Source organism: Orycteropus afer, unplaced genomic scaffold, assembly GCF_000298275.1.
Source record: "Orycteropus afer afer isolate SDZICR_OR568_19922 unplaced genomic scaffold, OryAfe1.0 scaffold00387, whole genome shotgun sequence".
Classification (NCBI taxonomy): domain Eukaryota; kingdom Metazoa; phylum Chordata; class Mammalia; order Tubulidentata; family Orycteropodidae; genus Orycteropus; species Orycteropus afer.
Genome location: NW_006921974.1, coordinates 2,558,071 through 2,558,619, shown reverse-complemented (window position 1 = coordinate 2,558,619; position 549 = coordinate 2,558,071).

Below are 549 nucleotides of genomic sequence, written 5' to 3'. Positions count from 1 at the left end.
ACACACAGCTAGTAGGATGCAGAGCTAAGATTCCAGAGTCCAAGGTTCCAGAGTCCAAGACACCACACCTACAGCCTGTCCAAATGAGTAAGAATACATACCTACCAAGGGCTGCTGTATTGAGAGTCAATACTTGACAAGTGTCAGATGGGTAGCACTGTGGTTGCTGTCATAGAAAGTTTTTCCCTTCTGCACTTTAAAACCTTTAAGGCTTTTTCATGGGGCACAGAAAAAAGGGGTTGGAGGGAAGGAAACACAAACCAGGAGAGGAAGAGGGAGAGATGGAATGTGGAGAGAAATGCCGAACAAGAGGAAAGGGGAGAGAGTGCTGAATGCTGAGTCTCGCAGGCCAGACCAGGATAGAACAAGCTGGCTCTTCTCAACTGAAAATCGAAACTTCCGGCTGGCCAACTGAAGCACAGGCATTAAATCCACCAGGCCTCCACCCCTTGGGTGCTGGTCCTCAGCCCCACCCTTAGCACCCAGGCCCAGCTCCGCATGGGCGGGGCCTCCCTTCGCTCCCGCAGGTCCGCCCCACGCCGGGGCAGG